Raw genomic sequence first — 10,770 nt, 5'->3', positions numbered from 1 at the left:
TATAGAACCTGACAAATGTGTGCGGAGAGGACCAACCTGCCGCATTACACACTTGAGCAGGAACATCCCTCACCCAATGTGAAACTGTTTGCCTGGAGGCAGCCACCTCCCCCCCCCCCCCCCCCGGTTGCGGCCCCCATGGCGTATGAAAAGTTGCTCTGACTTATGCCACTGGCTAGTGCGGTGGACGTAAGTCTGAAGAGCACGTACTGGACACAGTAAGTGAAGTCTTTGCTGCTCCGGTGTCGTGAATGGCGGAGGACAGAAAGCTTCGAGAATGCCCGGATGTATGGTCGAGAAAGGAACTTTTGGGAGATAGTTAGGGTGAGGATGCAAAATAGCTTTGACTCGCCTAGGGGCAAAATCGGAACAGGATGGCAGGACTGACAAAGCCTGTAAATCCCGAATTCTCCTTAGAGAGGTAACGCCCATAAGAAAAACCATCTTTAGAGTCAGAAGCCTGGCAGGCGCTGATTCTAATGGTTCGAAAGGGGTGCCAGCCAGCCCCTCGAGCACTACGGCTAAATCCCCTTAAGGGGCCGTAGCTCTAGTGGGTGCCTCAACCTCTGAGCCCCATGGATGAAGTGGGCGACTAGAGGGTGCTTTCCCACAGAAACCCAGTCATTCAAAACATGGCAAGCCAAACTAGCGGCCATGTAATTTCTGAGAGTACTAGGGCATGTGCCTGAGGACAATTTCTCTTGCAGGAACTCCAGTACTGAAACAATTTGGCAGTGAGCTGGGTCTGCATGGTGTGTCATGCACCAGCCCTCAAAAACACTCCATATGAGGGCATAAGTTCTTTTAGTGGAGGGAGTCCTAGCACTTAGAATAGTCTCTACTGTGGCTGGAAGGCCAGCATCTCTAGTTGGTCCCCCTCAGGGGCCAGACGTGAAGGTTCCTGAGCTCAGGCCGGGGATGAAGTACTGTCCCCCATGCCTGAGAGAAGATCTCTCCTGACTGGAATCGCCCATGGCGAGCCATTGAGGAGGGATATTAGATCTGAGAACCAAACTCCGGTCGGCCAACGGGGCACTATCAGTAATAGGCAAGACCCCTGTCGACGGAGCTTGGCCAGGACTCCCGGGAGCAGAGCAATCGGAGGAAAGGCGTAAAGTCCGGACAGCAAGTCTGTTCCCACATTCATATGCCCAGGAATGTAAATCGCCCTGAGGGACAGGAACTTGTCCTGTGCCCAAAGCAGAACCTGGTGCGTTAACTCATTCGAGCGGCGCGACTGCAGTCCTCTCTGGCGATTTATTTAAGAGACTACAGATGTGTTGTCCACCCGCACTAGGACATGGTAGCCTCTCAACTGCTGGAGGAAGTATTTCAGGGCCAGAAATAGTCTTCATTTCGAGGCAATTGATGTGCCAATTCGAGAAGATGACCTCTCCAGTTCCCTTGGGCTGGACAGCAGACTAAGGCCGCTCCCCAGCCCATGAGGGAAGCGTCTGTCATTAGCATCTTGCGATGACAACACGGACCTAGAGTGGGATCCAAAGTCAGAGACCGGGGTCTGAACCACATAGATAGGGTACGAAGCCCCTGGCGCTTAACCCTTAATTGCCACTGGGGATTGGCTCTTGGATGAAATCCCTTGGCTCTGAGCCACAACTGAAACGGTCTCATGTGCAGGAGGCCCAAAGGTATCACCGTGGATGCAGCTGCCATGAGACCTAAAACCTTCTGAAAGTGATGAACAGTGACTTTCTGGCCTAGCTTGATGTTCTTTAGGGTATTTAGAATGGATTTGATGCATGCAGGAGACAGCTGTGCCTGCATTATGATCGAGTCCCATACCACACCCAAATACGTTGTCCTCTGAGCCGGAGAGAGAACGCTTTTCTTGCCGTTGAGTCTCAACCCCAGAGATTCGAGATGAGCTAGGACCACATGCTGATGTCGAAGCGCAAGCTCTTGAGACTGGGTCAGATTCAGCCAGTCGTTTATATACATTTTAAATGTGGATGCCCTGGAGTCGTAGAGGAGCCAGAGCTGCATCCATGAATTTCGTATAAGTGCGGGATAACAAAGCTAGGCCGAATGGAAGAATCTGACACTGGTAAGCTTCGCCCCCGAAAGCGAACCTCAGGAACCTCCTGAGTTGTGGCAATATTTCAAAATGAAAATACACGTCCATAGATCTGTGATTGGACGCAGCCCCCCGTCTTTCTTGGGAATCAAGAAATACAGACTGTAGTAGCCTGACTCTCTGTCTGGCAGGGGAACACATTCTATGGCCCCTTTGACCAGCAGAGTCTGTGATTCCTGTGTCAACAGATATGCACGTGCCGGTTTCACAGAGGTGGAGACCACGCTGTTGAAACGCAGAAGACGATGTGCAAACTGAATCCTGTAGCCCTTCACTACAGTTCTTTCGACTCATGGGGAGATATTTGGCAGTACCTTCCACGCTGTCAGCTTCTCCAAAAAGAGCACTTAATTGTGACAGTTTGTTTGTTGTGAGTGTGTGTGTGTGGGGGGGGGGGGTAAGATATCTGGTGTCCTGAAACGTGGCAGGAAGCAACAGAGCATGTATCATTTTACTGGAGGCCACTGCCCCCCGAAACACCGGTGGTGGCGGAGGTTGTTCAGTGATCCCCTAAGGGTGCCAGGGAGGAGCCTTCTACTTCTGATAGAATTTCCAGGGCCTTCCCTGAGGGGACACACCCTTTGTCCTGGGCACAGCTTAAGGCCCTTGCTTTGGTCGTAATGACCGTACTTTAGTCCAGCTCCATCTGCGGCTGCCAAGTGCTACAAGCTGCTCCCCAGTCTTATGAGGGGGCGCACAACTCGCCACACTCTCTGTTTGAACCTCCTACCCCAGAGGAGCTGGATCGAGTCGGGACTGTTTATTTATTTATTTTTTGACAGCCCCGACACTTGAGCACAGTGAGTGAGAAACATATTAAAAGTCTCCTCCTGGCACTCAGACTTATTTATTTATTTATTTTTTAATCAGCCTGATACGCCTGCAGAACCTATGGTGTGCAGGGCAGTACTAGTCTGACCCACAGCATGAAATGTGTTCCATCCAAGTGCAGATGCTGCTGCAGTACGTGGCTTGGCAGGAAACAATTGCTGTCCTTTCATATATATATATATATTTTATATATATTTTTTTTCATCATCATAATCATCATTTTCATCATTATTTATTTATATTATTATTTAAATGATATTGCTCCAATAGGGGAGAGATAGCAGCTAGCGTCTCTCTCACCTTTGAAATCATAATATACAAAATCTAATTTTAAGGCTTTAATCTGGTCACTGCACGAGTCACCACCTAGTAACTCCTCATGTGCTTATGCTGCGTTCCAGGCAGGTTTTTGAGCCCGTAAGTCACGATTTCAAAGCACGACTCACGACTTAATAGCGTTCCAGGCAAGTCACGCCAAACTTCCTGAGCACAAGCAATTGTAGCTAGATTATTAATTTTATTGCGATGTTATATTGTCCTAAAATCGTTTTTTTAAGGTGCACCACTTGCGTAAACACTGCATCCATAGGCAATATTATCCGTAGAGGCTGCCATTGTTGTTTCGCAGGCTATGTGACGTCAGAGTTCGAAACTCGGAGTACATCTATCTAGTACGAGTTCACGGGTGGGAAGTCGCGGGTTTGACTGCTGTTCCAGTGCAGTTTCACGGGTAGAAGGTTGGAAAAACACGGGTTACGGGTTGCCTGGAACGCGGCATTATAATTGCGAGAGGAGCGCTAGGAGAGAGCACTCTCAATGTCCATTTCAACAGAAGCTAGAGCTACAGCAGCCTCTGCCCAATCCGAAGAAGTGCTTGGGCACGCTTCGGAGGTGGGCGCGAGAACCGTCTGATCCTCCAGATCGGAGCGCGATCTTAATGAGTGGGAAGCAGCTCGTTCCTCGTGAGAGCAAAGAGCATAGCGCGGATAGGAAGTGAACCGCGGTGCTTACAACTGCCACTCTAGAACGCAAAAGCAGCCTTTTTTTTTTAAACAATAAACATGCGATTTCTCTTCAGAGATCGGCCATGGAGAGCGAGGCACACATCTCATATGGAATCAGCAAGAATAGTTAGAACTTTCTTTCTCCCTTTTTTTCTTTTTATAACTCTCAAAATACTTTCTTTTAAACTAATACTTTCATCATCGTGACACACACACACACACAATGCCGTCTCTGAAGACAAAGAAACCTGAGGATGTTTCCGTTTCACGTCTATTTATAACCTGCAGGTGCACGTTATCAGTGACGTCACCTGCCGAGGTTATTTAAGCCAATTCTTGGCGTGTTTGACACACGTGCTTCACAACCGGTCGGACAAAGAATGTTCCCATTAGCGCTATTGAGTGCAGCATCGAGAGTAGCTTTTGAAAGGGAACACTTTTTTTACTGAAATGTTTATCAGTAATAATGTGTTATTTTAAAAAAACACTAAAATTTTTTGACTAAAACTAGACTAAAATGAAAAGACTTTTAGTCGACTAAGATACCTTGAGTTTTCTTTTGACTAAAACTAGACTAAAATGACGAGACTTTTAGTCGACTAAAACTTGACTGACAAAAAAAGATATGTGAATGACTAAATATGACTAAAACTAACAAGGACATTTGGCACAAGACTAAGACTAAGACTAAATTAAAATAGGTGACGAAATTAACACTACCTTGGAGAATGTAAAAGGAATTGAAAGTAAAATCAAGTCATTTTCATCTTTCTACCATATTGCTTTATTTAACATTTCTCACTTGCCCACAAGGCAATAGCACAATGGCAACACTCTGACAAACCTCTGCTAGAGTTTTAATGGATTTTTTGCACCCACATTTGAACCTGAATGTGTTAAACACACCGCATACTCAAGAACATCAAAGCAAATGCTCATCTTACATTAATGTGTAATATCAGAAAAGAAAATTCAGCTAACAATTGTGCGTACATGTGAGTTTCTCCGTTTTTCATCAATCAAATCAATAAACCTAAATCAGCAAACAAGGCAATATAGCAATGTTCTGACACACCTCTGAACCTTACCGTGTTATACATGCAGCATAGAGCAAAGAAGAGAAAATAATAATGATTAAAGAAAATCAGCTAATCAGATGTGTTTAGGTAAGCGTACAAAGAAGGTAAAATAAAATTCAGCTCATTTGAGTGAAAGTATTAAGCCCCTTTCTCTCACATTGACATACAGGCAAAGGCAGGAGAAAATACTTTCAGCTGAATAACAATTCTCACACACATAATTTATGGGCCCTATCATACACCCGGCACAATGCAATGCAAGGCGCAGCGCAAGTGTGTTTGCTAGTTTCAGTCCAGCGCCATTCACATTTTCCCGTCCAGTGTCACGACGTTTAATTAACAAATTAATAAAAAAATGTGTACGCCCATTTGTACGCCCATGGGCGTGCTGGTCTAAAAAAGAGGTGTGTTCAGGCGCATTGCTATTTTAAGGAGCTGAAAGTAGACTGCACCATAGACCAACTCAAACCTGGTCTAAAGTCAATTCGATTTTTAGAAGAATTAACGGGTACTTACAGTTCTGGATAGAAATGTAGCGGAGTAAAGAGTGCAATATTTGCATCTCAAATGTAGTTGAGTAAAGTCATGAGTACTCCCCAAAAATGATACTCGAGTAAAGTACAGATCCCTCAAAATTTTACTTAAGTACTGTACTCAAGTAAATGTACACCGTTACTGTCCGGCTCTGCTCCGCATTGCTTTGCATTTCTTGTGATAAGAAACAAGCCAATCTACAAATACCTGAATTCATATATTTTATTTAATACAAAAAAATTTTATTACACTTTCTATGAAGCACATATTTATAATACATTATAAGGGTATTCTTAAAGCATCATAATGAATGCATAATCCATTATAAAAATGTTTATAATATGTTGTATCATCTCATGAATATTCAAAAGAACAGTTTTAGTATATTATAATATTAACTTATTTGTGGTTATAGTGTTTAAGAGTATGAGTATTTATAACACAACTAACACGTTGCATCCACTTTTACAATGGATTATATTTCTCATAGTTATAATGTATTATAAGTCCCATATCTTGCCATTTTTCTTATGCTACTTTACTTAAAGTGGTCAAAGACCACTTGTAAGTAGTAGTAGTAATAATAATAATAATAATAATAATAATAATTTTCAGATCAGATAACAGATCAGATGAATGTGTAATATGACATATTTGCTTTGAACTATTTTTATTGTAATATCAGTTTGATTCTTTTGATGCTACCCTTTAGACGGCTGTTGTTAAGTAACTCTGCAACTATATCAACTAGCGGTCATTATTATTAGTGTAGATATATGCTAACACTTTATTTTGATTGTCAACCAACAGATAAATGGACTATTAAGTGTCTTTGCAAATACGACAACTTATTCTACCATACTAGATTCTACCATTCTTGAGCATACTAGAGCATACTCTAATGAGAGTTAGTTGGCATGTAGTTGCAAAGCTGCTTATAATCAATTGATTAAGGGGACCATAAAATAAAATGTAACCATATAAAACATTGCATTTTTCAGTTGGAGTATTAAGCTCACATCAATTAATTAACATTAGCTACACAGAAACACTCAAATAACACTCAACATCTAACCACTAGCAAGCTGTAGTAAGGTACTGTACAGATCTTAAATAAACAATGTCAAGATATGATACAGTCCATTATACTATACATAAAGTAGATTTAATATGGTGTTCATTGTGTGTTATAAATAATCATAATCTTAAACTTATAGCCACAAAAGTGTAAGCATGATGAATTATAATTGTTGTTATGATTATTCATGAATAGATATACAAGTGTTTTTTGTTGTTGTTTTTTTTTTTATAATGCATTATGCATTCATTATAATGCATTAAGAATACCCTTATAATGTATTATAAATACGGGCTTCATAGAAAGTGTTACCAAAAATTTTATTCCAAAAATTAATTGCACTTATTACTGACCACTTTATTAGTTAAACCTTGCTAGTACCAGGTAGGACCCTTTTTGCCTTCAGAACAGCTTTAATACCTCATGGTGTAGTTTCAACAAGGTGCTGGAAACATTACTGAGATATTTTCTGTATGACCTACTGTAACTGAGCACCTTTAGGATGTGGTGGGATGGGAAATTCACATCATGGATGTTGTGAATCTCCCATTCCACCACATCATAAAAAGGCTCTATTGGATTGAGATTTATTGACTGATTTTCATTTCCAAAAAAACAGTTGATTTGAGCTTTGTGACTTTATTGTGCATTATCCTGCTGAAAGTAGCCATCACACGATAGGTACACTGTTGACTTAAAGGGATGGACATGGTTTTAGTGATTTTAGTTAGCCTGTAGTCTCAGTTTCCTGTTCTTAGCTGACAGTAGTGACACCTGGTGTGGTCTTCTGTTGCTGTAGCTCATCGTCTTTAAAATTACACGTTTTGTGTTCAGAGATACTCTTTTGCATACCTTGGTTGCAACGAGTGGTGATTAGAATTACTTTTGCCTTTCTGTCAGCTTGAACCATTCTGACCATTCTCCTCTGACCTCTGGCATCAACAAGGCATTTTCACCCACAGAATCTCAGACTGCCCTCACAGGGTATTTTTTTCTTTTTCAAACCATTCTTTGTAAACCCTAGAGATGATTATGTGTGAAAATCCCACTAGATCAGCAGTTTCTGAAATGCTCAGTTGAATATTTTTTATTGAACTGTCTAAACTGTGTTCTAATAGGTAATTTGTCTGCTACCCCTACTGCCAATCAACCAATAAATTGTATTCCTGTAATTAGGCAAAACAGCTACCAAATAAGCATCTGACAGTGATGTGGATATATGTCCATTGTTATGTAATTTAAAAGAAAATGATAATTGGACCTCAGTGCTAAATCCAAGATACTTTAATGGGTTGATGCATTTCCTCTAAGAAATTTTAAAAGTTTATTCAGATATTGTCCAAAGCCCTACTTAGGAGCACAATATTTACATGAAAAAGTGAAAAACTGTGGTTGGGTCATTTACATTCTTCTCTTGTCTAAGTGGACGTACAGTGCCCTCCATAAGTATTGGAACATTAAAGACAAAATTGCTCTGTTTGCTGTGGAATTAAGAAATCTGTAAATATGATTAAAAGATGACTATGAGAAAAAACGTCTCTAGGTTACGCATGTAACCATGGTTCCTCGAGGGAACGAGACGCTGCATCGAAAACTATATGGGGAACGAGGTGCCTACACTGCCAGACTTTCGCGCTTAGCGTGAGCGACTCTGAATAATGTGTGTAATCTGTCTCATGGAAGAGCGTGATGTCACAGGCGGGGTGATGCAAGCGACCAGGAAGCTATAAAATCACATGCCGCGCAGCTGGCATCAGCTTAACACTGAGTACCAGCAAACACCGGCTGGGGTGCCGGGGGTATGGCATCAAGACGCAGCATCTCGTTCCCTCATGGAACCATGGTTACATGCGTAACCTAGAGATGTTCCTCTTCAGGAACACGAGCTGCATCGAAAATGCTATGGGGAACGAGGTGCCTACACTGCCAGACTTCCAAATCCCTGCCTAATGTGTATCCGAAGAGCACAGCTTACACACCCGCAGCTCATAGGTGGCGTTGATAGCCTCAACTATCCAACGGCTAAGAGTCTGCTTAGATGCAGGAAAGCTCATTTTGGGGGGACCGTAGTACACTAGCAATTGGTCCGATTTTCTCCACAGGGCAGCTCTGTTGACGTATGTGTCCAGCGCTCAAGCTGGATACATACAATTAGCTTCTTCTGGTCGGAATCCCGGAAGGGAGGAGGGCAGAAGGCCTGCAGTACTGTCGGTTGTGTTGTGACAGAGGGAACTCTAGGAACACAACCCGCTTGAGTGTATAGAAGTGCTTTGGCCATGCCTGGCGCAAAGTGAAATGAGTAGGGGCCACTGAGAGGGCCTGAAGATCTCCAACTCTCCTCAGAGAGGTAACAGCATACAGGTCAGATGTCTATCTGATATATCTTGGATCGGCTCGAATGGAGCTTTGCAGAGCCTCTAAAACCACAACCAAGTCCCAGGGGGGACATGGGACCATACTGGAGGCCTCGGCCTCAGCACAACGTGGAGGAAACGTATCAGTAGGGGGTGTCTTCCCACTGATTGTCCACCGAGAGGAACGTGGTAGGCCACAATGGCCGCCACGTAAACCTTTAAGGTGGATTGGGTCAACCCTGCAGAGAACCTGACTTGTAGAAACTCCAGAACTGTACCGACTGGGCTGTTAGCTGGGTCAAGCTGAGGTTGAGTTGAGAGTTTCCACCTCAGGGTGTACAGTTTCCTCATTGAGGGAGCTCTGGACTGGAGGATGTCTCAACAACCTCGGTTGAGAGACCAGATGTTATGAGCTGTGCCCCCTCAGGGGCCACACCAAAGTCTCCATAACTCCGGGCGAGGGTGAACTATCGTACCCTGTGCCTGAGAGAATAGATCTGTTCTGATCGGAATCTCCCATGGAGAGTTGTTGAGGAGTTTAGATCTGAGAGCCATACTCGGCCCAGCCAGATTGGGGCTACTAATAGAAGATGGATCACATCCCGGCGTACTCTTGCCAGAACTCCCGGGAGCAGAGCGATTAGGAAAACGTACAGACAAAGCCTCGGCCAAGTCTGTACAATAGTGTCCAGTCCGAGAGAAGCTGGATGAACTACAGAGAACCAGAGGGGACATTGCGATGTCTCTTGAGTCGCAAAGGGGTCCAAAAACTCTCAATATCTGCTTCACCACCTCGGGGTGAAGCCTCCATTCCCCGGGCTTTGGCCCCTGTCTCGACAGTATGTCTGCTCCAAAATTCAACCTCCCAGGAATATACACTGCTCTGAGCAAGAGGAGTTTATCCTGGGACCATGGAAGGATCTGGTGTGCCAGCTTGTACAAGGGGCACGAACGCAGACCTCCTGGGTGGTTGAGACCACCGATGTGTTGTTGATGCGCACCAACACATGGTGACCTATCAGGTCTGGGAGGAAATATTTTAAATCGCTCGATGCACAGCTAGCATCTCTAGACAACTGATATGCCATGTCAGATGGTGACCGCTCCACAGCCAGTGAGGGACGTGTCTGTCGCTAGCATTACACGGTGACAAGGAGCTCCCAGCACCGGGCCCTGATTCAAGAACCAAGGTTTCTTCCATGTGTCTAAGGCATGGAGGCATCGTATTTTATACTTATTCTGTATTTTTTTGTTAAAGTGATGTGACATAAGCCAAGTATGGTGACCCATACTCAGAATTCGTGCTCTGCATTTAACCCATTCAAAGTGCACACACACAGCAGTGAACACACACAAACCATGAACACACACCCAGAGCAGTGGGCAGCCATTTATGCTCAAGGGCACCTAAGTCATGGTATTGCCACAACATTAAGGTTAGGAGTCATACTGGTTAGGAGTCATACTCTCTGACCACTAGGCCACGACTTTCCCCACAAGATACACTGCTTTGCATTGCCCCGGGAATCGAACCAGGGTCTCCTGCATGGGAAGCAACAGTTCTACCACTGAACCACCAATGCGTTATGCTCCACAGTTAGTGTTATCTGTATGCACCAAGGGTCTAAGAGTAACACCATTTTAATTCTCTGTACAGTATGTATGTGCTGTGCATGTGGAAGACTTGACAATAAAGCAGACATTGACTTTGGACAGTTCTTGGCCAGAATAAGCTGCAATATGCACTGGACTTTGTATGCTGATTGTTGAAAGTCTGACTACATCAGTATTTACT

General features: G+C 43.8%; 1 non-coding gene across 1 annotated transcript; it reads right to left on the bottom strand.

Moving 5' to 3' along the window:
* Nucleotides 1-10,486: 10,486 nt before the first annotated feature.
* On the bottom strand, nt 10,487-10,558 carry trnag-ccc (transfer RNA glycine (anticodon CCC)). The gene has a single exon. It is a non-coding gene; the product is annotated as a tRNA-Gly (tRNA).
* Between the last annotated feature and the right edge of the window lie 212 nt (nt 10,559-10,770).

This window comes from Carassius carassius, chromosome 7, assembly GCF_963082965.1.
Source record: "Carassius carassius chromosome 7, fCarCar2.1, whole genome shotgun sequence".
Lineage (NCBI taxonomy): Eukaryota > Metazoa > Chordata > Actinopteri > Cypriniformes > Cyprinidae > Carassius > Carassius carassius.
Note: the sequence above shows the minus strand (reverse complement) of the source record. Positions and strands in the feature narration are given on the sequence as shown.